The sequence below is a fragment of the Strigops habroptila genome, chromosome 12 (genome assembly GCF_004027225.2).
Source record: "Strigops habroptila isolate Jane chromosome 12, bStrHab1.2.pri, whole genome shotgun sequence".
In the NCBI taxonomy this organism is placed as follows: Eukaryota; Metazoa; Chordata; class Aves; order Psittaciformes; family Psittacidae; genus Strigops; species Strigops habroptila.
In genome coordinates this window covers 25,889,637-25,916,704 of record NC_044288.2, presented here as the reverse complement: position 1 = coordinate 25,916,704, position 27,068 = coordinate 25,889,637, and positions in this window count along the sequence as shown.

The window sequence follows — 27,068 nt, the reverse complement described above, 5'->3', positions numbered from 1 at the left end:
AAAGGGCATCCCTATTTCTCAGAAAAAATATTTTAATGGGTTATGTGAAATAATAACTTTTAAAAACATTAAATATAGACTTTGTGGATTTTAATGTAGTTTAAATGTAGGTTTTGCGAGCTTTTATAAAACCGTACCTGCCACATAGCAAGTGTCATGGCCTAGCGGAACCTGAAAATGCCAATCCAGGGAAATACTTGCTTTTGCATGGTCTCCACTGTTGAAGCCAGAAACCTACAGCAAGTTGTGGCCATCCTGCAGACAGCTTGCAACTATTATGAACATTTGACTGTGGGAGGAAAATCACATTTCGATTTTTGAATATTCTTCACCACTGGCAGTAAGAGTCTATCTCTGTTTGGAAAAAAACTTGCACTTTGAATTAGAACCCAAATGTTATCCTACTGGAATTATTTTCCCTGTCCTCAAGCTGGCACTGACTAAGGTGGTTTTCTTCTTTTTCTAGCCAGGGAATGAAGAGGAAATCTCTAATATTCTATAATTGTCTTGGTTTCACAACATAATACCTGCTTTGAGACACATGTGTAGGCTGATCCTTTTTATTTTCTCTCTTTGTCTGAGAGTGCTGTAATTTCCCAGTGTTGTGCCCTTGATTTTGTCATTGGAATACATCCTAGCAGAAATTCCAGTTCACAGAGCACAGTCCTCTTTATTTTAGAATTCTGTATAAGGTAACAAATTACAAGTATTTTAATAAAGGCAGTAGTGACAGCTAAGGAATAAGGTTTAGACTTAATGTCTGTGCCAGGGAGTACATTAAGTCTAGTCAAAAATAAAAGCATGTGAAACTGCATACTACTGACATGAGCTGATTATGGTAATGCCTTAGTACAAATTTTTGAAAATCAGATACTATAAAAATATACCATTAACTTTATGTTAATAAAATATTTTGCTTGGTGCCTTTTAAATTATTCATTTGAAGTAGTCTAAAAATATAAAAGAACTCTTATTATCATTCAATTTACATGATTACTTTAAGTTCACTTTTTTGGTTTAACATAAACAGAGTATAAAATTCCCATCAAGCTTTTAGATATTTAAAATGTATCATTTTTATGCAAAAATTGGAGCCTGTTAGGATGTTAAGGTTGTCATTAGTATAAATATAACTTCAATTTCTGATTTGAAACTATTTTACACATAGAAATTACTGCGTTTGCTGATGTGACTCATTATTTCTGCTTTGATTATTCATGCACTCTTTTAGAAAACACAGTTTTAAAAAACAAAAGCTAAAAAGCTCTATAAATTGACTTAAAATATTACGAGTATTTCTTGTAAGTAACACAGGAATCAAGGTAGCCATGGAAGGAGACATTTGGCTTACTGAATATGTGAGCTGTTATTTTTTAAGTAAACTGAGCTTTGTATGAACAGTGGCTTTAATCCAAGTATGAGTAAGGCTCTTTAGGACTCCAAAAAACAATTAAAGTGAAGCAGGATTTTTCTCCTGAGATGGAAGCCTCCGTCAGCCCCTGCAGGGAGGCTGAGCAACCTCTCTGCATTATTTGCTGGTGGCTGGAATCTGGAGAAAGTGTTGCCTGATCCTCCGCTGTCTCTGGTCATGCAAGATGACAGATTCATACAACTTTTTGACCTTTATGATCACTCTTGTGTCCCAGAAGTAGGGGCAACTTCTAGGGCCTCAGAAGGCTTTTCGTTCTCCCTCTGCAAAGTCTATTTCCTTTGACTGTAAAAGTGATTTTAACAGCGCAGACTTGTTGTCAAGCTTTGAGCCTGATACAGCCGTCTCCATGCACACTCAGTCCCTTTAATACCATGGCCCACCCAAAGTCTCCACCTCAGTGCTGCATTTAAACCTATGCCTGAAGTGAGCCACCCTGACTCTGTAAGCTGCTACTCAGTGTCACAAGTACTCTGTGTTGTGTGAGCCCAAAATGGGGGAAAAAGGATGGTGGTTGCAAAAGTAAACTCTCAGCACTTAATTTCATGGCGATGAAGGGAATTTTATTCAGGACTTCCTATCGAGAGCTGTGTGCACAAAGGATTGCAAGACTGGGAAGATAAACCTTAGCAACTGGAATAAGGCCACAAAATGAATAAGCCAGCTTTTCAGTCATTCACAAGGGATACGGCCTGAAATCAAGTCAGCCCTGGATTGCCATCAGCCAGCATATGCAGGGGATTCTCACAGCTGCTGTTCTCAAGCCTTGTTTGTTGTAGGAGGTCACAGAAAATAGATGGTTTCATTTCTTATTTTTAAGAGTCATCTCTGTTTTCTGTGCTAGAGACTTAATCCACACCAAAGCCACTCTGGCTGAGGAACACTAGACAATGTTATTTCCCTCTGATTAGCACTTTTCCCCAAATGGTTGTTTAATCTCCATATCTAGGTTAATTTGAAATAGCAACTGAGAACATGGAGACTTCCAAGAAGGAAGGAAGTATATTGTACTGTTTTGCTTAAAAAAAATGAGATTCATGAAGTAAAGGCATATCGATGTGGTGTTTACTATTAAAAGGAACTTCCCATGGCTGATCACATTCGCACAAGTGCTCTTTTCCAAGAGTTACTGTGAAAACTGAAGAAAGTTAATACAATGGGAGTTTTGCATGTAGGCATAGAGTCTAATTTTAGGAATTCAACTGATGTTCCCAAGATAGGCAGGTTGTGGTTTTGTCTATCTGTGTACTCAGGGGCAGGAGAGAAAGATGATTTTCTAAGCAAGTCAGGGAAGTCTAACTAAATTACTCTCTAAGTTAAGGCTCTTTCACCCTATTACTGCACAGAGGGCCCAATAGTTAATGTATGTGTTTCTGCTGGAAATGAGACTACAAATACAAATACTCCTCCCTCCCCTTGTTGCAGTTTAGCCATGAAGCACAACTGAAACAACTGATTTTTGGTCTTTGACTGCTGTCCTTAGAGTTTTGTTAGTGAAAGAGAACTTCCTTTGTTTGACAGGAAATTCATTGCATGAAAACACTTAAACCCAATGCTGTAATGACATAATCCATGTCTTTAAAGCTTTTGTTACCTTCAGGAGCTTGCAAAGTAAAGAACAAAGCAAATAAGTATTGCAGATTATCTTTTATGTTTTCTGTGTAATTATATCATTGTGTTTCTCTGGTTATAGTTGGTAAATGGCTCCTGGGTTTGATGACAGCCTGTACCTCAAAGGGGTCAGCTGCTATGACACAACTTAATTTAGAACTGCAAGGGTTAGAGAAAGTTTTTTCCTAAGCTTGTAAATCCAGAAACCCCAGTAAAGGGATTTTTTTTTTTTTTTTTTTTTTTTTCCTAGCTACCATTCTATAGCCATCCAGGGAAGGAACCATCTATCACTCAAGTGCTTGATAGATGTATTTTTTCATTTCCCCAGTTGATGTAGCCCAAAGTACAGACTATAAGAGCAACCTTCGTTGGCATATTAAAAAAACAAATGGATTTTATTTTATAGAAGTGTCATTAAAACTTGTTATCTGGTTGCAATTTTGAAGACTTAACATAACCAAAGCATTGGGTATTTGAAAAGATTTCATAGGGGTGTAACAGTTAATCATTTTTCAGTAGTTGGTAGTTTGGCATGATGATGGTTTTGGCTTTCTTTAGATCTGTATGCAGTGTGGACATCAGTGTGTCACAGCAGAGAGAAGCCAAAGTATGTTTGGTACCTGAGGCAGTAATTATTCACGAGAAATTACAGAAAGAGAAAAATGTAGCCTGAAAGCTCTTCCAGGTAGTAATTTGTAACAGAAGGGTTAGAAGCAGGTTTGTGTATAATATACGAGTCTCTGAAACTGATAAAGCCTGTTGGGGATCTTTTCTTTCTTTAAACTGGTAAGTCATCTTGTGATGCATAGATCAGGTCATGTCAAACAAACAGGTGATGTGAAAAAATGACCATCAGTTCAGCAGTGTGAAACAAAAGTGATTTTCTTAAACTGTCTTTTGTTTAACCTTGTTAAAAGTAGTGACATAGAGAAAAAGAACCTCCATTATTCAGTCTTTTCTATAGAATCAAACTAATTTTTTGTGTAATGAAATCCAGGATAGAGCTATTAGCTGCTTTCATAATTGTAGAAATTGCTTGAAATGTGACTGTGCTACTTGCAACCATAAAATCAACTTAGAGATGATTAATAGGTATGTAACAGATGTCTATTGAATCAGCTGAAAAGAAGTGCTGTGACCTACCAAGCATCAATATAGCTCTCCTTTCCTGCAAAATAACATGCCTCCTTTTGAAATATACGGCTTCAGGAAGAGCTACGAGTAGAAGTCTTCTGTCTCATAAATGCACCAGTACTCTTCATTTACAAACGTCAGGTTTCAGTAAACGGTGTGCCACAAAACTTCCGTCCTTCTGAGTTCAGCATGTCTGCCGCTGACCCAGTGTGTGCCCCTGGGACCTCCTGGGTAGCTTGTGCTGCTAAACTGACTGAGGTGAGAATTTGCCAAAGTTACTTACATTTCAGCAGATCTAATTATGATGGGTCTGCAGGGGTTCCAGGGCAAGCGCAGTCTGTGAGCCAGAAATGCAATGCACACGTCAATGAAAAACCTGTCCATTGGAGTGGAGCACTTTCTGGACAGCACTTCCTCCTCACCAAAAAACAGGGATACTTGGGATTGTCTCACAGTTCTGACTCTTATATGTTCATTATGAAGAGTGGCTTATGAGGGGTCTTATGAGGAACAGCTGAGGGAACTGGGGTTATTCAGCCTGGAGAAAAGGAAGCTCAGGGAGACCTTATTGCTGCCTGAAAGGAGGATGTAGTGAGGTGGGGTCGGTCTCTTCTCCCCAGTAACAAGCGGTAGGACCAGAGGAAATGGCCTCAAGCTGCACTGGGGGAGGTTTAGACTGGACAGTGGGAAACGTTTCTTTACTGAAAGGGTGCTCAGGCATTGGAACAGGCTGCTCAGGGCAGTGGTGGAGTCACCGTCCCTGGAGCTATTTAAAAGATGTGTAAATGTGGCGCTGGGGGACATGGTTTAGTGGTGGGCTTGGCAGTGCTGGGTTAATGTTTGGACTCGAAGATCTTAAAGGTCTTTTCCAACCTAAATGATTCTGTGATTACTCTCTGTGATACCCATTTAGATGCATCAGCAATTCTAAAAGAATTCGACATCATTAGAAAAATAAAAAATCTTCAGCAAAGATTCCACGTTCCATTTTTATCTTGCATTGTACAAATGTCTTAGCTGAAAGTACAAAATGCTAAATTTGGCACTTGTGCACTTACTGCACTGTCTCATACAATATGTAACCTTACTAGCTGGAGACGAAGCAGGATGTTATGCAACAAAAGTGTTCTTACTTTGTGCATTAGTTTGTAGATTTAGGGTTTTTTTTAAAGTTCAGGTTACTTTCCTTTTTAGCTCTAGTTTCTTTGTTACTTTATTCTCCTTTTCTTTTGGTCAGCTCTCACAAGACTCAGTCAGCAAGGTGTGAAACGTTCTGCATTGTTTTGCAGCAGCACTTCTCTCTGGGAGGAATTGGAGTTTGTTTCACTGGCAACTATGAAATCACCACTGGGTCTGTCATGTGCTTAAGCTGCAGATGGTTTGCATGAGCTGCCTGTTTCACCTGCATGAAATGTCCCTCTGGACGCTGCTGTGATTCTGAGGAATATATGCACTATCAGTCACATGAAAACCAAATCATGTTTTACTTTTCCGTGACACTAATCCTCACTAGCCATAGGTTGAGTTGTATAGTTCAGCTGCTTCTTCAGGTGAGGGAGGGAAGACACACTGGTGGGATGCAATAGTAAGCTATAACAAACCTTTCACAGGCATCATACAGCATGGTTTAACCTCAGGAGATACCATTACTGATAGTCAGGGATGGATGAGAAAGAAAATCCTCACATAGAAGTTGTCAAGCATCATATCAGAAAGAAAACTTCTTTTTTTCTCCCCCCCACCCACCGCAATGGATTGCCAATACAAAAAGGTTTCAAATAAATATAATAAACGTTTTCCTCCTTCAGAGTAATTTTTAGAAGATACATTCTCTTTTTCAGAGGAGTATATATAAAACATTTTAATATTTTTATATGCAGCCATGCTTGATGTGAAAGCTGCAGGCAATGCTGCAGCTTGTTGTTGATGGTTTGTCACTCGTCTAGTTTCCCTGGCACAATTTATGTATATGCAAATACAAATTCTTGTCATGCCGCTGGATATTTTAAATGTCAAAAAACTCTGGTTACCCTGTACAAAAGTAAAGGCTTACGATGCTTGGGTGCACATTATCAGGAGGAGATTACAGATCAGCTGAAATCGTAGTAATATTTCACACGGAAAACAATGAATACATTGAAGAGGAGAGGTTACTGTCTTTATGAATGTAAGGCCCATGAAAAGTGTTCAATTATCACATCTGAAGTTTCATATCTAATTATTGTTAACCTAAGACACCAGCACATTGTGGTTATGGACAGCAAGGCACTGCTTTCAGAAAGTTTGTTCATTATTTAGATGCTGAAAGAAATGGCCACACTTTCAGACATTCTCATTATGTGAGATACTGACTGCTTTCAAATGTCAGAATAGAAATGGCAGGAGGGGAAATCTTGAGTGCTAAATCCTTCTGAAAATCTCCCATTTACTCTTAGCGAACTTAAAAATTCACCAAATATATGATTTTGTTCCTCAAATTCATTCTTTAGCTGGGTCATAGATTTTTAAATTAATACATTTTATACTATTTTAAAAATGTTGAGTAATATTTTAGATTCCAGAGATTGACACTCTAACTGAATATCAGGATCCTGTTAAAATGGGATCTTTAATTTGACATAACATGCATGGATGGTTTGAGCAGTAGGATAGATGGCTAGACTGGTCAGCCTCTAGGTATATAAGATGATATAGAAACTCCAAACATATCTGAGGTGAATAGGACTTTGATATGTCAATCTCAAGTTGTAGATGAGATGCAGAAGTTTATTACTAAAGAGTTGTTTTCATGGAAAGAAGCAGCTTTGGGGTGAAAAACTGGAAGCCAGCATTGTTATGATAGCTGGCTCTCCTGCCTTAAAAAAGTTGACTTCTATCTTGCGGCACAACACAAATTGTATGACTGAGAATCACATTTGCTCCTCAGATTCTCAGGCAAGACCCAAACCGATGTTTTCAGCATGAGGTACCAGTTGTCTGTATCAGGAGGCAAACCATGGTCAGTTCTCAGACCTCTGTGATGTTCTTATGAGAGGATATGAAACCACAGACTGTAGCAAATCACAAGATATGAATGTTGCATCTTCCATACTTCCTCTTTCTCTACTTGAAAGACAAAGTTACGTACTAAACAGAAGAAAGAGAACCTCTGCATTTTCTTGTTAAGTAATAATTCCTGACTTGAACTCTTCAGTTTGTGAAAGGGGCGTGGGGTGTGGAAGTCACTTTGAAGTGTTAAGCTTTGTCTTCCTGGGGAGTAGCTATGTGTAAAGGCAGAGCTGCGATATTGGCTTGCCGAGTGTCGCGCCACCTGTTCGCCGGGTAAGTGACCTTGGGATTGTAACACAGGCACACAGCAGCAGCCTGATGCTTCAAGCCTGAAACTGTCTGCTGATGGCAGCTTTGTTTTATTTGAGTGGAAGCTGCTCAGCTCTGACATTTATAGCATGATTGTTGCTCTGCTCAGATCCTTCTCTGATCTATTGATCTGTGCTTTCTTTTCTACTGACAAAGTATTCCATACTCATTTATAAACCCTTGAAATTAGCAAAAGGCATCACCATAACATTTTTAAATAAATTGGATGTTCACAAATTGCTGAAAGGTCATGATGCCAGTAGGAAAAACAGTGATCCAGCCCCCAAGCTTAGCAGAGTTCATCAGAAAGCCAAAGTAACTTCTATACAGGCTTACAGTATGGGCTCACATTCTGAATATTTGTTTTCCCCTTTCATTGGCAGTATTGGAAAAATAGTCAGATTTGGGAAAGAGCTGTCTTGTACAGTGCTGGAGAATGCAGCCTTTGATTCCATCCCACACTCTTCTGAGTGTGAAATATGAGAGGCTGAAACTACCCTACATTAGCTGTGTTTAGTGATAAGAGTCTCCTGTGCTGAACTACCACTAAGCTCAGCATGGGTAGGTCTGCCCTGAGGAAGAATTCCTGTACTTCCTCTGCTGCACAAGACAGGAACATAGAAAAGCACTTCATGTAGAAATTAAACCAGCATTTTGTATGTCTAAAATAGTTATACTATTAAATATAACAGTAAATCCCAAATCAGTTTTTAATTGCTAAATGAACTGATTAATCATTGCTTGGAGAAGTCATGTCAAATGTGAACCAAGCTGGCAGTAGCTAAAATTTTCTACTTTAAGCACTTGAAAAGTTCAATGGCAACTTGAAATTGTTTTGGGAGCTATAGTCCATGTCTCAGTTGATACATGTCTATATTACTAATCATGACAGATATATTTTTTCATATTTGCCAAGAATAGAACCAGAAAAGCGCTCAACAGGGAGAGAATGATTTTCATTCTAAGTCACATACGTTATCCTTTCACTTTATTTGGAGAAGTAAAATGTCTCAGTCATAAGAGACCAGGCTGCTGGGACTTACAAAATCTGTGCTGATCATGATCATAACATATTGCGCAATACACAGGAAAATATTTTGCCAAAAACTTCACTAGCAAAAAGAGATTTGCTTCATTTATAAAGTTTCAGACCTAAGACACTACTAATGTTCTCTTAAGAAAAGAGATCTTGTTTGAAATATAGTATGGATTTCTTCAAACAACACGGAGGGTTAAGATGGTAGGAGAAAAGAGAAATTTTACAGGAACTGTTTACTTATTAACCAAGGCACATAGCCTGACTCTGTAGTCTGGAAATGGATCAGACACGCTGGCAAAAGATCAAGGATCATATAGAAGCTTAATATGATTTGCCATTTTTATATAGGATTCTGTCTCATAAGTATTGAGAAGTAGTCATTGATCGCTGCCGTAAAGGAAAAGAACAGTCACTCCCCATGAAGCACAAATTAACAGTAATATGCAGAAAATATTGGATGTTGGATGCCAACAAGTAAGAATAACAAAGAAGCATGACTGCATGAATAAGAAGTTCTTATTGCTCTTTAAGTCACACTTTTAGAGCAATTTGGAACTGAGTCGGGGTACTGACAAATGCTGACTAGGTATAGTCAAAATGGTTAAGGCTTTTGTGGTGTTGTTTAAACATGTCTGAATTTTAAAGATAGAATATATATAGGAAGAGAAGAATAATTCAAGACTTCATGTACAGAAAAAAAGAAAAAAGTAGGAAATGTGCTAAAGAGAGAACTCAAGAGAATTAGCTTGATCTTTAGCATTTACCATTTCTCCTAGGAACTTACCATTATTTCCAGCTGGTGTTTTTATTAAAGGCTCTGCACAATGCAAAAGATTGGGAAAACTTACAATTCATTTATGCACTGTTTGTTCCTCCGTGTTTAATTGTTCAGTCATAAACAGAAAAGGATGCACAACATTGACTCATACTTTAGATAAAGCAAAAAATTGACCATTGGAAAAATTCTAATAGAATTTCTATCCTTCACCCTCGTTTCCAGAGGATCAATAAAACTAAGGAAATAAAAGAATCCAGCAGCCACTATAACTGGCAATAAAAAGACTTTTGTGACTCTCAGTGACTTACTTGTTGCATTACTGACTGTCAAGTGTCAGGTGCATAAGGATTTCTCTTTTTCTGAGACTAATATATCCACAGTCAACTGTTTGTGTTTGTAGAAGGATATTGCACTTTACAGATCATGCGAAGCACAAGCGTAGATGTTCCTAACCTGGCTCAACAGATGCTACTATGCTTTAAAAAAAATCAAGTCCAGGGTGAGCTTCACCTGGTGCACCTTGGTCTGGGGCAGACTCAGGGAGCCCAGCTGCCTGCACTCAGTTATATCCCAAACTTTCCCTCTGTTACCTTTTCATGTCATGGTTTTTTACATGTCATGAATGAGAAGGATGGATTTCACGTGAGTAATGGATGTTATCCATCCTTTTGTTATCTTAGATACTTACGCAGTTGTAATACTGTTGTGCCTGCAGTCCTTGATGCTGTAATTGGAATAGATGATTTGTTTGGATGTAAAATATTGTAAAAGGTATTTTCATCACCTGGAAGTGGATATAGTGGGTCCATCCCATGCTGGAGAAGGAAGACCTGTTGTAAATAACTAGAAGGCATAATATTTTAATAAATTCTTAAATAAAAACATTTGAAATTGCACTTTGTGTTAGCTACATCAGGTCTTAATACTGAAGTTCAGCCACATATGGCATTGTCATTTTTTTCAGAGAAGATTCTCATTCTTCCAGAAAGAATACGTATTAATTTTTAAAGTCATATTTACAAGTAACCTACATAAGACCCGCTGATGTCTTGAATTTTCATAAGGCATTCTTTTATGAATTACAGATTCAGTAATTGTAGGTTGGGTGTTTGAATGTATCATGGCTACTCCTGGTGCAATGCATTTTCCATTATAAATGAGATTCTGTTTATAAAGCTTATCTCCCAGTAACCAAGGTATTGTCTCCATTTGAAAGAGCTTCAAAACAAAACTGCTGATAGAGTCCTGCTTGCTTTTTCTTATGGTTTATTCTTCATCCACCCCTAATGTGCTCTAATATTTTAATTTATTTAAAGCTCCTAAAAATACTGAATTACACAGTATTCATAATTTTTACCTGAATACAGTGATCAGAATTCTCTACTTGAATATATAACCAAATATATACTGATAAAACAGTAACACTCAAATGAGTGTAATAGCCAAATACTTGCACTGGGACAGTTCATAAAGTTTTGGTCATCTGATGAGGAAACCTTCATCATGAACTTAATACGAGTCTAAGCTATTTAACATTACCAGTCACTTAAATGCACTTTAAAGAAGCACCTGCTTCTTTAACTGTCTCATAACCTGTATCGGAATTGAATAGCTACACTTACGTATGTTCAGTTTCTGCTTAATATTTTCACTCAATATATTTGAGTGTGACATGTACATAGTAAATAAACTGTTATATTCCTTTAGGGTTTGGTTTGGTTTTTTGACGGTTCTTTTGTTTATTTTGGTTTATTTTGTGGGGTGTTAGAATTCAAAACTCATTCTTAAGTATTTTGAGGAAGAAAACTTACATAATGTGAACACAGTTACTTTCAAGTGCGTATGCTATTATCATCTACTTGCATGCAAGTTAATTTGCTAGAGTAGTTTAACTGATAATTGAACTTTTTTAAACAGATGTACATATGCTGTGTGTATGTCATAAAAAAAAGGAAAGTCTTGATTCCAGTTCTTGGAGAACTAAATGTGTAAATCTCTGTTTGATTCAGATGGCCCAATTTTTCACATGCAAAGATTCATCAGAAACCTCATGAAATCTTTTAAGTTCCTCTCTAAAATGTCGCAAATGAATTTTCATATTGTAAAAATTGCTGGTCTAAATCAGAATCTCAGATATTTATCCTTAATAAATGGACAGTAAAAAAAAATCAGATTATTAAGATATTGTGACTTCTGGAGTAACATGGTGATTATCTTTATGAGGAAAAGTAGAACTATCCGCAGCCTCCATATTTAGTTTACAGTCCCTCTTAAGATGAGGTATGCTTCTCTGTTAATAAAAAAGATATTTTGTCTAAGAAAATGTAGGATAGAAAGAAAATGGTCAAACCCCCCAGCTATGCTGTGGGTGGCTAGAGAGAAGGCATCCAATTCATGCGAGTTTCAGAGTTTTTATTGAATCTGCTAATGTCTATTTAGATGCATATAAAATAAACAACTTATCAAATTTAATATATACGTATAATCAGTGATCTGATAAATGCTGTAGCCCTTACACCAAATTTCTATGCATTATTTCCCCTTTTGTAATTATACTGATATTCTCTATTGTGAGCGAAACACAACAGGAATTCTCATATTATTAAAAAAAAAAAAGTAAATCAAATTTGTAGAGCAATTACTTGGTGTAGTTGCCTGTAATCTTCCAGAATCTTTTTCCTTTGTGTGTAGATACTTTCTTATAAGTACATTAATAAAGAATAAATCTAAACAAGATAAGAAGAGAAAATTGGAAGCCTTCTCAATGCATTTTCTTCCCCACAGCAGGAATTACAAAATTATTTTGTTTCTTTTTTCCAGTTCTTTGCTGTTGCCCAGCCAACACCTGAGGGATCACGAATGAACCTGGGAGTAAGTAATTAAAATTCAAAGCTTCAGCATTCTGATACATTTTAACTTTCTTTTGCTTCCAACTAGCAAGGAATTTTCCAGACAAGCTTTTAATTAACAGGTGAGTTTAATTGATATGTGAGTTTTCTGTAAATGGAAAGGATATCAGTGAGAGGTATGGGAGGGCTCTTTCATGCTCACAGTTTAAGACCATTAGTTTATTTGCACATTGATGTTTTTGTTGAATCAATTGTCTTTAGTGAATAAACAAAATGGAAGATTTAAATATTGGAAAGAGCTGAGGAAGAGTTAACCAGAATGATGGCTAACTTTGATAGCACCTCCTAACATGAAACTCTACCTCAACTATACCTGACAGAGGTTAACCTGCTGTCTGTATTAAAAAACAAGAGTGATGAAATTTCATAGGCACCCTAAGCAATCTGTTGTTATGTGATTTCATTAGGTTGAGACTAAATTCACTTTGCCACCTAAAATACAGGTGACAACTGCACTTGTATTCCAGTGAGTGGGGACTCAGAAGTGTTGTTGAACTCACCTTAAAATGAGAAGACTCACCTTCTGTGGGTGACTAAAAGCCTAGTTTAAAAATTTAGACAACAGAAAATTATTCCCTAATGTTTACATGAATCTTCATCACTGTTGGCTTGTTTGGGGGTTTAGGGTTTGGGGTTCTTTTTTTGGTTACCAGGGGTGTGGAATTTTAAGTGTGGGTTGGGTTTGGGGGGGGCTTTTAAAATGGTTGATTTCTGAAAGCAGACCAGAATATGGTGAAACCTGATAATGTACTTTCTGTTATGAAGTCAGCTATTTTAAGAGACCATGCTGTGCTCTGGAAGTATTTTATGAGCTAGAGAAGCGACCAGGGAAGGAGTTTCTTATGGTTAAGATAGTAGGACAGCATAAACATTTGTTCATGAAAAGAGTTATTTCCTCCTCCATCATTATTGCTCTAGCTCCACATGGGTGTGGTGGGAGAGTTGGGGAGAAAACTATAGTATTGTGTAGTTAACATGCTCTTGATACCGAGTTCCACATTTTCATCTTACTGCGACTCTTTTTGAGTATTTGTTGCCATATTTATTTGATTCAGTATATTTACGTGTATAAGCAAGTGATTTCTACCTTAAGCAAGACCTAATTGGGCATTTAATATAAAATTGTCTTGTAATTGGATTGTGCAAGCTCCTGCAAGAATATTTATGGATTCTTATGTTCATATGAAGACAGCCCAGTTTTTCTCTGGGAGTATTTGATCTGTCTTTGTGAAATATGATCTTTCAAGGAAGAAAAATGTGGAGATTATTATTTAAAAAAAACCCTCGTGTTTTCCAATGAGGTACATTTTTCATAATAAACATTCAAATGACTCCAGCTTTTCAAATAATTTTTGGAATCTCCCATTATATAATTCCTTGCAGGTAGAATTAAGGCTATGGTTTTTAAATATGACATTTACTGTATGTGTAAGGAGAAACCAAGCCGTTTTCTGCTGCAGAAAATATCAGGTAAACATTAAAATGTTAAACATTAAATATCCTAAAGGACAAATGTGCAGCTGTCTTTCCAAAGGTGTGGGTGTCCCTCACAAACTGCATCCCTACTTTCTACACAGGCACTGAACATGAATAGCCTTTCCCAGGGGCTTTCTGGTGTGATGGAAACAACCTTTCTCTGTCTGTGTTAACCAGTGGAGGGCAGCGTCTCGTATACAGCCCACTTAGGCTCTCGGGGTATCATATTCTTCTGGCTGTAGGGTAGGTTTGTGTTGGTTGCACTCGGCATACTGTAACTTCGCTGGTTTTGTTTGACAGTGAGGCAGGGGGGGTTGTTTCTTTTATTTTTTTTTAGTGTACAGTTGATTTTATGGATTACTTGGAGTAAGCAAACATGAGAATTATGTTAATTTCCCTTTAAGATCTCTGAAACATAGGTGTAAGATGTTGTCTTTCTGTTTTGATGGCTTTCTTTTTTTTTGGTATCAAGTACATTTACTTTATTCCTGTTCAACGTATATAGCACACTGCTCAGAGAGAGTCTTAAAAAAAAAAATCAAAGTGGGGGGAAAATGCCTATGCAATGTAATATGCTGATGCTACTGAACTCCATTTCTCCGTACATAAAAAACTGCCTGCTTCATGAAAAAAACAACTCATTTAGTTAGTCCCTCATTTCCATGAATCCCATAACCCAACTGTATTGTCTTGGCTTGCCTTTATAACCTTGCAATCCATCACAGCCGTGTTAGAGGAGGGAAGTCTAGCTAGAGAAGCATTTTGTTCTCCAGTTCCTACTGCCTGCTAAACCAACTTCCATCTTTCTCATTTGCTACATGTTTTTATTTCTTTAGAATTAAACATGAGCAATGATCCCTACAACAAAGCTGTACATGTGTAATTAGTGTTGTATTCAAGTGCACAAACTTAAAAAATTGAGGTTTGGATAGGGGCTTAAGAACTCAACTACCCAGCTAATTACCAAAATGCTTGTCTCCATGCACTGACCAGCTAGGGAACATGCCTCTCTTTTCTCCTAAAACAGATGGTGCTTTCAGCGTACTGTAAGGTCACCAAATTCAAGCTGTTACAAACCAAAAACCAATTCCAAAGTTTTGCAGCTCTCACAGAGATGGCTTTGCCAAGCAACTCACTCTGTTATAATGTGGAGGAACTGGTGTACGAGGCACAGTAGCGGCAGAATGTCACCGAGCATCCAGGAGGCTGATCTAAGTCACTCTTTGGGACTGATCCAAGGATCAGAGAGTAAAGGCTTAAAGCCACCTTTAACTTCCCAGGAGCTGAATTGGGCATCATAACACTAACGCAAAGAGCTGGCTCAAAGCTTTATGAAATTGTAGAATATGTGAAAGCAAGCTGTGAAGACTTAATCCAGATAATATCACAGTGGTATAACGATGGGCTGGGGCAGCAACTGGGAGATTTGGCAGAGGCTATGTCACAAAATGGCCAGCATTTCCTTCTTCAGGGTTTTATTATATCCATGTTAAAATAAAAGATAGGTTGTTAAAACAAATATTTTCGAAGTATTTCACTGTATACTGAACAGTGAGCACTGCTGTACACTGAGAAACAAATTAATGAATCAAACATTGCAGCACTATCCACAGGGGCTCGTTTAAAAGCAAATGCATGACAGAGCTGGAAACCAGCTTAAATGCAAATGAGCCAATGTGATGAAATCTGTAATGTTTGATTCATTAATTTGTCTCTCATCGTACAGCAGTGATCATTGTTTAGTGTGTCCTACTAATGAAAGACCCTTAAAGACAAGGACTTCCAACTTTCTAGATGTTGGAAGATGTTTCTCTGTTACTTTAACAGAGAAATTCTGTCACAAAACCTTTTACAATCATGTCAGATTCTTGCAGCATCTGTACTAATTAGCTTCATAAAAAAGTAATATTTAATATATATTTTAGTTTTCTTATTATGCAGGCTAGCAGATGGAAAGAAGGAGAGCCAGCATCATATGATCCGCTAGCTTTCCAAAGGCCACCAGCAGCTAATATGTGATAGATAAAAGGCAAAAAATGCTGGAAAAAATAAAATCTTGGCTATGTGATGAAATAGAAAAGCCCCCTCTCTCCCATCTTTGGGTAGAGTTACTTGCCAGAAGAAAAACATGATTGAATGCCCAGAGAGAGTTAGGGGGGGTGCTCAACTTTATTGTTTACCTTACAGAAGTTAAACGATTAAATGTCACTTCTCATAGATGTTCTGATATTCAATCTTGTATAGACAGCAGTGACATCAGACTCCATTTGTCAGCTCCCTAATTCAGCCTATAGTTGTGTTTCAGTTCTCAGTTGTTCACGTGACTGTGAGATTGGGGAAGACAGGACAGAAAAGGATTATCAAATTAACTGGCCACTGTAAAGCCTATCATAAAATGTAGCAACCTGGGCTCCAGTGACAAAGAAAATACAGAAATTTGCATAGGTCTGGTTTTGCCAGGATTCATCAATCTGATGATGGCTTTGACCAGTATGGATCTCCCTCCACATGTCATTTTTGAGACATGGGTGGCACTGGCCTCACAGTGTACCAGAAAAAAAGAAAGAGAGAAGTCTGTTGTAGCTTATCAGCAGCACATAATAAAAAACAGGCTCAGTTAGGATTCACATTTTTGAGATTCTTGTTCCAAATCCAAACAACATGCGCTAGGCCAATCTGTCTATTTATTTCCATTTTGTATTTACAATGGGGTGACATTTAGGCAAGTACAGTGCTAATTGCCTTGCAGGTACCTCTAGGTATTGACATCTACAATTAATCACAAAGCAGGTACACTCTTGATTCAAATATACCAATTTTTAATACGTCACCGTAGAAACTTGATATATTTACCAGGTTCTGAAGCCATTTTTTCCTGATAGGACAGTTTCTATTCTCTTGCCTTTTTCTGAGGTTGCAAACTAAGATGTCAAATATTATCTGCTCCAAAAGAGCTAGTTGTTGAGGGCAACAGGAGAAGGTTGTAATGTCATTAGTAATGACGTATAAAGGATCTTTTCTGCGAAAATGACTGTCTAAAATCAAAGGATAGGGAATCTGGCCCTGCTGTAAACAGATTCATGGCATACTATACACTGAAGCAAAACAAGACCCACTTTTACAATGGCTTCCAAAATCACTTGAAAAGGGAGATTGAATTAGGTGTTTAGAAGTGTATGAATCAAGATTTTCTCAGTGAAAAGCTTCAGTCCTTGCATGTCCAGAGATGTGAAGTAAGCTGTCAGGATGAAATTTTGGAAAACCAACTAACCAAAGGAAAAAAAAAAAAAGTGCAGAACCATTAGAACTTATATTCCACAGAAGTTTCTTTTCTGTTTTCGTCTAGTATTGAACTTGTTTTAGACACAGATTTTTCACTTAAATCTTGTTTTTTGTGTGATAACCACTGAGTTTTCATCTTCTTCAGCACCATTTAAACTCCATTTCTGCCTACCATCCTATGTGACTGTAGATTAATGGTGTTACATATCTTCTCTGCATTCAGAATTATTTTGACATTTTTAGGCAGAAAATAGCTAATTTTTAGTCCATTAATAGCTAGTTCTGTTCTGCTAAGCCAATGACAAAAATCCTCCTTGTGTCAATGATTCAGAACCAAGACCAAAGAATGCTGCAGTGTGTTTTGCATAAAGCCATAGCTTTACCTGCCTGTTTTCCTTTAATCCAGTTTAAAATAATTCTGGTGGGTGTTTTTGAATTTAGCAAACCCAAATTTCTAGTAATAGCAGCATCTTCTACCCTAGAACCAGTATGACATTTAATTACCTATTCTGTGTCCCTCTTTTGAATGCATTTTCTCCTATTCCTTGTGATTAGAAATGCAATATCAAGTGGGCTTTCCACCCAGGGCACAGTGATTTGTGTGGCTTCTTTCTGAAAAGGCTGTTGTGCATTCTCCGGGCAGGCATGGGAGCAGCGTGATAAAGGGCTGGGCACGGCAGCTGCTGTGCCTTCCAGCTGGGAAAGGAACTGCAGGTGTGCTGCTAGAGATACGGAGTGGGGCGAAGCGCAGGGTGAAGAGCTCGGGAAAGGGACTGCAGAGCTGACTGCAGACAGTCAGCTGCTGGGGTGATGAAATATTCATTCTCTTTGATCACTAAACGGGTTCCACAGTGTCGGCACGAAAGAGTTAACAGAGTAATACCAGGGACATGGAGTAAGTTGATCTTGTGCTTTGTATTATTTTTTTCAGTCTCTCTTCTTTTGTATTTTTTGTATTATTCATTTCTGTCTATTAGATCTTTTCTAGTCTTTGAAGTCCTACCTAGCACACTGGTTTTTTCTTCAAAAACAATTTTTGCTTATCTTGAGATTCACAGCTTTGTTGTTGCTCTAATGTTGATGAAGCATTTTCTCATAGTCATGTTTATTTCCATTCTCAAACCATTGTCGGTCTATTCCTTCACTTCTGAATGCCATTCCATTTCTTCACATCTCTTTTCACCATCTTCTTTAGCATGTCCAATCCTTTACATCAGTCTTTCGGATGGTTTAATTCCTTAATTCTTCAGCTGATGGTATCAGACCTGTTTATGTTACTAGGCACAGCCAAAGAATTATAACTTGTATGTGCTGTTCCACTTCATGCACATGTTTATTAGTAAGCTAGTAATGTTGTAAGAAGTTGCGCTAGCCATTGCCTGATGTAGTGTAGAAAAATTACAGTATAGTAATTCAAAAATGTGTTATCTCAAAAGAAGGTTGTGCTTATGAACTTTTACTCTCTACTCACGCTACAGCAGGTGGTTTTAGCTAGTTAAAGAAAACTTTAAGAACTTTCTTTTTTAGGTTATTTTAAGATACCATAGAAGCTTTCGAGATCAAAAGGTGTTGTTGCTAAACAACTGAACTAAACACTTCACAAGCCACTAGAGATTTTATTTCAGCATTTTCCAAAGTGTTTCAGTTGAACAACAAAATGTTATGCCTTTCTCTTTACTGACATTCTATTCTAATGTTATGTAAAGTAGCTTTCAAAAGCGACAGTCACTGCTCCTAGTCCACAGTCTATATCCAAGAATGGTTTTTAGTTTTTCCCGTTAAGTGTTTAGGAAATGACTTTGTGGTTTAAGTATAGGCATGAGGGGAAAAAAAAAATAAAAGAAACTGGAGATAGCGACAGATTTAAAATTAATAAAAAAGCTGCAGTTGCTTAAAACTATTTCCAAGGTCACTGACCTGTGTGATTAAGCTCTTGACAGAGCAGGCATTGGCATGGTTGAAGGCTCAGATGTGGTCTGAGCAGTTCCCTGGTTACGACACCGTGCTGCAGACATGGTCAGTCAGAGCAGTGCGGTACAGAGATTTCTGAGCTAACTCGGTGAGTGTCAGTGAGCACATGAGGCAGGGCTACAGCTGCCTATGGACAGCACTGCCTGAGTGCCACTGTGCCCTGCTGGTGTAAAAGAGAGTCTGTAAACTCATACTGTTGCACAGAGGCCCAAATGGCAGAGCAGTGGATTAGTTTTCATCTTGTCAGCCTTTTTAAGGATTCTGCACTAAACAGGCTGGAGTAGATGACAGAAAGGTTGACTGATAGTTTGCTTGGAAAACTATCAGTTTGCTTGGATAGTAAATAAACTGGAACAAACTTTAATTTAAAAAGTTTTTTTAATTGGAGCTGAGCTGTAAAAAATGATGAGTATCATCTAAATCCTACTGAGGAATTCTGTTATCATGGCCATAGATATACCTTGACATAAAAAATCCTCACCCTGAAGATGGTTCAGCACTGGAGCTGGTTGCCTAGAGAGATATTGGAGTCTCCCTCCTTGAGTTTTTTAAGTCTGGAACAACCCCTGTATTGAGTTCAGAGCTGGGACAGATGACTTCCTGAGGTCCCATCCAACCTCAGTTGTTGTCCTCTTCTCTGATTGTAAACCCCCTACGTTGACCATGTTGCTTTTTCCAGTAGATAACTATTCAGAAATAACAATACTGCTTAACTCTCAGGTACTGACAGCACCTTTCCATGAATGAATCTCAAAGTATTTCTAAAAAGAGATAGAGGTGATTTCGGAGATAATTGGAACAGAGTGGGCTGAAGCAACTTGTTAAATGTTACCCAGCTGGGCAGTTCTGGAGTGGGTGATGGCCAACAAATATCCTGCTTTCCAGTGCTCTTCCCTTTACACACTGCACACTCTTGCACAGTTGTAGAGATGCGTGAGCTGGCTGCAGGCATGTTCCTGAGCCACATGGCATCATAGTAGAGACCTAGGTGGAGAGCACCTGGTCCTGTGTCTGTGTTCACACATGCTGCTTCTCAGCAAGGCTAATTAGATTGGAGGCAGCATCAAGCTGACACAGGCAAACTGGTTCTGGCTCTGGGACTGGCTACCTTGACCTGGGGCAACAGGGTCCACTGCACCATACTCAGTCAAGCCTGGACTTGCCTGCTGCTTTCCCATGAGAGGGGCAATGTAGTCTTGTATTCACATCATACAGAGGCTCTTAGAATTTTTGATCATATTTTACAGAAAGTTTCCTGAGAAAACATGGAAACCTGATCAGTATTAAACAGAAAACCTCCAGTCTGTCAGAGAAAGCACAGAAGCCACTACTGGCCTCTGAACCAGCCAGCTGGGAAGCTTAGACTGTATAATGAAACCACAAAGTGAGGTCCACCATGAAGTTCATAAAGCTGGATGAGCTGTAGCACTCTATCACATTATTCTTAGTGCTTTCTGGGTATGTCAGGAGAGCACACAGGAGCTACCTGTGACCGTTTCAAAGTGCATGCTCACAGCATGTGAGACTGTTAGGCTGAGTTACGTTTGGTGCATGGTGCATCTTAAAGGCTGGTTCAACCCTTCATGTAAGTTATGTGCATTATTAGCAATAGAAATTGATCTCATGAAAGTAGCATAACATAAATAGATCAGTTCTGAAGACTCATTACAAGGATAAGCAAATATAATGTATTATGTTTTGTAATTTATTCCTTTCATTTTGAAGTGCCATGCAGCTGATTAATCAAAAAGCAGTAGCACTGTCCATTTTCCTCTTGTGTAAAACTGAATTTCATTCTTGTGAAGAATCTTTAAGAAATAACATCAGGAATTGCAGTGAATGTTAAAAGGCATTGTACAGGAAAACCTCACAGATTTCCTAGTTAGTTAACTGGTCTTTCCTTAGATCCGAGTATCCCCTCTTAGTGTTGTAAGACACATGACTAAACCAATTTGGACTTTAATCCACAGAACGTGCTGTCAGCCTCGCCTGTCTGTTTTTGTGTCAGTGCTTCCTTGACTATGACTACGGATGTGAGAAACTGAATAGTAATAAGTCTCTTGCTTATATTTGATATGCGATTTTTAGATGTTTTATGCTATTTCCATATATACATTTGGTGAGAACTAGTCTTTAAAATTACTTTTTACTTATCTTCATGACTCTAGACTTTGAAGTAATACTTCAATGACAGCTGAACTGAGACATTTTAACAGTTTCTGAACAGGGACTGAACAGACCTCTCGGTATTCTGTACCATGCTAAAGAACTCCTTCCCTCTTGAAAGTTTTATCGTGTAGGAGGCTATTAAAGTTATGAGTTTAGGCTGAGGCATGAATAAATCCTGAGTCTTACTGATGATGTCATTATAGTGGTCAATAAAATACATAGAAGCAAACGCTTTTCATGCTCCTAAGATCAGCTAACCAAATCAGGATACACGAGCAATTAACTCTTTAATTAAGATGAATGGATGACATTAGCCCTCCTTAAACCCTGCTCGTCAGCATTTACAAATAGAAAAAGACGGATGTCTCCTTCCCAAGAAATCTAGCTTTTATTTTTCATTCTTTGACACCATCTCATTCTTTCCACTTTGTAAACAAATTTGCTGATGAACACTGCCAACCGCAGAGATTTAAACAGCCCAGTTCAATCAGTGCTATTTCTCATTGCTCAGAGGTAATGTGTATGAATTGAATTTATTTTCTAGGCAAGTTGCATTGAATCTATGTTTCTAATTAAGAAAAATAAAGGGCTTTTGGTGCCCAAATACATAAGATCATATGAATTCAAACAGCATGACGTGTTAGAGGCCACATAGTTAAATACTGTGAAACTTCTTGGTTTTGAACTGGATTATTAGTTCTGACAAAGGTGTGTGTTACTTGAAGGAATAAAGTCTCTCAGTTCTCTGTCCTTGCAAATCAGAATAATCTGTCTGAAAGCAGATAGCTTAACTCTTCCTACATGTAATACACATACTACAGTATATTTTCAGAAACATTAAAGTTTCCCAGCGATTGAGATGTTGTTGCCCTTTCATAGTCCTACAAAATTACAGGTTTTCCACTAATAAAGTAAATTTATTGCTACTTTCTGTTTTTTATGATGTATGATGCATGTACAAATTCTGAAAAGGAGTAGTCTGCTTTCCTACTACATGTATTTAAATAACATAAACAGCATGTGTAGGGGACAGATTGGAATCAACATAATTGTTGAAAACATGAATTTAGTATTGTTTTCACTGATAATTCTACCTGTCTGTAATGTTTGGGGTACATCCTTTACCTGTAGTGATGGTGAATTTTGTGAAGCAGAGTTTTGCAAGGCAATATTAGGATATTGCTGTCTACTTCTGTAACAAGTCCTTTGTTTCAGAGTCAGAAATGCTGAACATTTATTTAATCCCAGCCTCTCTGATGAATGGAGAATCTGTATGATCTTTCTTCCCATTGCTGCACCATCAACTGGGGGTGGTGGTGGTGTGGAAATTCACTGCATCTATTATGTTTCTGGTACAGCAGTACAGGGTTGCAGCAAAGAAACAGAAAAGTTCTTCTTTGAACACAGGCAGATTTCTGTATCGTCATTGGTTTAACAGCAGTTAAGAATAATGACGTTTTCAGCTTTCACGTACACTTACTGAGACATTAAAAGTAGTAGTACAAACGTTTTCCTGAAATATGTTAGCTCTCTGGCCTGACCTAATGCATCTGTGTCCTGCTGCTCGTGTCAGGTACAGGAAATTATTCATATAAAATTGTCATCCCTGTTGTGCGGTGTTCTGTTAACCACAAGCCTCATCCACAAGATGATTCCTCTGAGATGCTTTGCCAAGACTATTTTGGTTTCTTTTTATGAAGAAAAAGAAAATAGTTCGAGAAGGTGGAGACCTGTATATATAGGAACAAAATGGGAAGTAGAATTAAGACCATAGCTATGGTTAAATATGTGATTACACAACATGTGTCTTTACCAGAATGTGGAGAAGTTGACAGGAGTCAGTGTCCCAGTGGCTTTATACCAGAGTTGTAACAGGGGTCTTTCCATTTGGGCAGTCCTTACTTGTTCAGATGCATCTGGAGAACTGGTTTTAACTTTGCTTAGCAAGGTCCAGTGAAGGAGAACTGACGTTTTGCCCCAATTTAAATAGCAGGAACAGAATGGCATAGAGTGGAAGAGTATTCTTGACTCCCTTTTCTAGGTTCAGAAACTATGGAGCCTTTTATGAAATCATGTGGCTTTTTGCTCTCTATGACATGGTTACATTTGTGAGGTGAGGTGGGACCTGAGAGAAGGGTAAGACGATGTGGGCAGTGGTGTCACTTGCTGTGTGTAAAGAGAAGTTCCCGTTGCTTTCAGGTTTCTCCAGCAGCCTCCCCTGCAGCGCAGTCTAAGCTGCAGGGAAGATATCCCTCTTGCACATAAAAGCTCTGGCTCCAGTGTTTTTCCTGCTGCATGGCTGCTGCCATGAAAGACTGGAATGTGGGGACATAATCCTTACAAGCTAGGTTTGTCATGCTGTACTCATGGCAGAAGGCCAGGTGGCACCTGTGAGATAGATAGATATATATGACGTTGTTACTTTTGCCATACCAGGAGCTTGAGGTGGTCAGCAGTGTGTTATCCAGCTTCAGGAAGACATTTTCGTATACGATCAAAGCATCCTCACTTAGCAGTTTGTGTCTCTGTTCCCTTAAAGAGGAAGGTGCAAAAGCTTCCCTACTCAGGGAAAACTGTTACAGAGAATGAAGTTGAAAGAGTGAGGAGATCAGCTGAGGCGCTAGATGATGACAGGAAATAGCCATCTGTGTTTCAAGCAGATTTTTTGGCTTCCTGACAGAAAATTGAAATAATGCAGCTATTTGAACTGCTCCACGATGGCCTTACCCACAAGTCCAGTCAAGTAAGATATTCTTTCAAAGGCTCCAGATGATACAGGTCTACATGTACGGAGAAAGATACAGGGATGTAATTATAAAAGGCACAAGCCCAAACAACACAGATTTTATGAGTGAACTCTTGCAATTATTAAACTCTTTTGGTATTGTAATGGAATACAAATCTGCAATTTTGCCAAAACCTAGGTGCAAGGCCTCTGTGGAGGTGACAGTGTCACTTGTTACAACTTCGGGAGCAGTTTGGCATGTGGGGTGCTGCCTGCTGGGCACCCAGCCACTGTGGCCAGAGCTGCCCAAGCACTGCTTGCAATGGCAGGGTATGCTGGGAAGGGCACCTGGGGCTCCGGTCGCCCGGCACACTTCTCTGTGCTCCTTTGTAGAGCATTGGAATGCAGACCACTGACATTTCTAGCAAACTTTTTTAGAGTGAGGGATGACAAGAAATTTCTAGAAAACTTTTTTTAAAATGAGGAATGACAACAATGTTTTATGAGTATTAGTCACCCTGGTACTGAAGAAAGAACGTAACAAGGGAGTGAGAGACGAGGCAGTTTAAAGCAGCAGGGCTCCTCTGTGTAGTAAATCAGCACATGCTGCTGCTCTTGTTGCAGTGGTCAGTGCTGCTGCTCACACCCAAGCTAGTTTAAAGTTTAGCTGCACAGCTCTGTGTTAACACTGCCGCCTGCTCGGGTGCACCCTGAGCGCTAGAGCCAAGTCCTGCAGAGTGCAGGGTGAGTGGATCACTGGCTGCATAGGTATGGGGAAACACTCCATGGAAGCGTGTCCTGCAGGGAGGTGAGGGGCGAGGGCACGGGGTCTGCACAGGCCATACCCACCACCCCTGGCCTACGCCAGGCGGCTGGGTGCTGCCGAGCCGAGCCAAGCCATGTGTGCCTTCCCAGACCCCAGGTGGAGACAGCCGGGAGCCTCACTCCTGCTCCTCAGCCCGGCTGTGAGGGGGATGGGTCCCTACCCTCATCGTTTCTGTTTCTGTGGTAATGGGCCCCTCACATGGCCACCGGCTCCTGGGAAAGCTTCTTACTCGCAGCACAGGATGGCTGATGGCAAGTCTTTTACTGAAGTCATGGTTTCTGGTGTAGATGTAACTTTACAGTGTGTCAGTATGGTGGCTTTTGATATTTTAATGCTTATTTATAATTAAATTTTCCATCAAGTTCACACGGTTTTACTATCATTTTAGTCATTTTGGTTTTAGAAGGCCTGAGAGGATTGCACTGGGATGTAAGGATGCTTTTACCTGCAAGGCAGCCTCCTAGGGTGTCCTTTAACCTTCAGATTGCTTGTATGTTCACAGGTTCATCCTCACAGGAATCACAGACTGGTTGGGGTTGGAAGGGACCGTAAGACCATCCAGTTCCAATGCCCACGCTACAGGCATAGCAGTGGAAGAGACACCTTCCACTAGACTAGGTTGCTTGAAGCCCCTGTGTCCAACCTGGTCTTGAACACTGCCAGGGATGGGGCAGCCACAGCTTCTCTGGGCACCCCGTGCCAGCGCCTCAGCACCCTCACAGGGAAGAACTTCATCCTTATATCTAACCTGAACTTCCCCTGCTGAAATGATAAGCAGACCACTTGGTGCAGCTATCTGCATTGATACATTAGCTTTATTGCTGATAGCTCAGAGATAACCAGCAGTGCGGAGTGCGGGCTGGCTCCCCTGGCACACAGTGAGGAACCCAGCTGTGCTGGCACAGCCGCTGGCGCCAGGAGCCTCCGAGTGCCCCATGTGTGCCACTCACTCGCAGCATGAACACCGACAAAGGGCTGGCTCGGTAAAATAATGCTCTGTAGCTGTAACTTTGCTTTGAATATTAAATGCCAATCACTGCTTCTAACAGGGACCATACCTTCTGGATTAGTTTGAAACTTGAGGACTCTCTATCTATATAGGCATGTATGTAAAGTGATCAGATCGCTAACTTGTAGGCGTCAGAACTAGAATTAAGCGTCTAAATAAGAATTTAATTCTTTGCTCTCAGTTTGAACTCACTCTGCTCCTTAAAGTCTTAATAGAAAAACTGCTGGAAATTTTCTGTGGAAACTTTTTTTAACAGAGTATCATTGGTGGCAATTAAAGACAGAGATGGGACTGTCAAAGCCTAAGCAACTTAGGTACTAAAACCTGTTCAGAAATGAATGTAAGTTATGCGTCTGTATCTTAAACAATTTTTGACAATTCCATTGTGTTTTAAAGCAGGAATTAAAGTGATTTTCATATATACCTAAGCATATGTTCCTTTATAGAGATGTAGATACAAAATTATTTTCAAATACATACATATATATGTATCTGTAGTTACAGGGGAAAGAAATTGAACTCCTTGAATTTTGCATCCAGCTGGTTGGGAAATTAGTGCTTATGAAAAGGCAGCACTCACTGCTTATGTTTTTGTAAAAAAGTAAAGTAGTGCTATTTAAGAAGATAAGAGGACATTAAGATGGAAGACATGAAAGAAATAAAAAGTCCATAGTGGAAATGGAGAATAATCAGAAAGAAAGTTGATTACTTCATTTTACAACTGACAGTTCAGTGAAGTTTCTGTTTTTATATTATGTGCAAACCAAACTGCCAGGTTTTATTTATCATCTGTTATAACTCTAGCTCTAGTCCAGGATACTGGAAAACCTCTCTTGTAGAGTTTTACCTCTTTAACCTCAAATGAAAACTGGCATTCCATCTGGATAGTGTCCAATGTGTCACATTTTGGTAGTCATCAACCAGCTTGCCTTATAAATCAAGAGCACTGATTAAATAATCAAGATTTTTGAAATGCCTTGAGGGAGCTGTACGTTTTTTGCATTGGTGATTAGTATTCAGTGGTAATACTGAAATCCATTTAAGCTGCAGATATAAAACCGCATTTTGCATACTAGGCATAATCAGAGAGATTATATTCAGAAAGTGTGCTTCCCCTAAGACAGCAGAAGGTTATGACTTTTGCCATGGCTCCATTGTTAGTTTAAGTGAGCTTTGTCCTTGCTGTTGTACAGTCCTTCATTCACCCAAATAAAATCTTTTCTGCAGCTGTGTACTGGGAAAATGAAAACTCTAGGTAATAACTTTCATAGGGCAGCTGGTTAAATAAAACTCTAGCCCATGAATGGAAACCAATTTTAATTAAAGATCTTTTCAGTTATTAAAACTTAGCTT